Raw genomic sequence first — 321 nt, 5'->3', positions numbered from 1 at the left:
CAACACGACGACGACGGCATTAATACTATTATTATTATTATTAAAAAATAATGAAGGCCCTATTTGTAAATAATAATAAAATTTTGGGTGTTTTCATAAATTATACAAGGACTAATATGTAAAAATGACAAAACTCAATTGAGGGCAATTTAGAAATTATGAGAATTAAATGGGGGCAAAATGAGTAGTTCAAAAAATTGGAGTCTGATTCCCAATACCCTCGGAAATCAAATTTGTGGAAATGATTCCTAAATTTGTGGGCCCTGCACAATTCCAATTTTAATTCTAGCTCTTATTTTGTGAAGTAAACACTGTCAATAA

Source organism: Citrus clementina, unplaced genomic scaffold (genome assembly GCF_000493195.1).
Source record: "Citrus clementina cultivar Clemenules unplaced genomic scaffold, Citrus_clementina_v1.0 scaffold_9, whole genome shotgun sequence".
Taxonomy (NCBI): Eukaryota; Viridiplantae; Streptophyta; class Magnoliopsida; order Sapindales; family Rutaceae; genus Citrus; species Citrus x clementina.
This window is presented reverse-complemented; position numbering follows the sequence as displayed.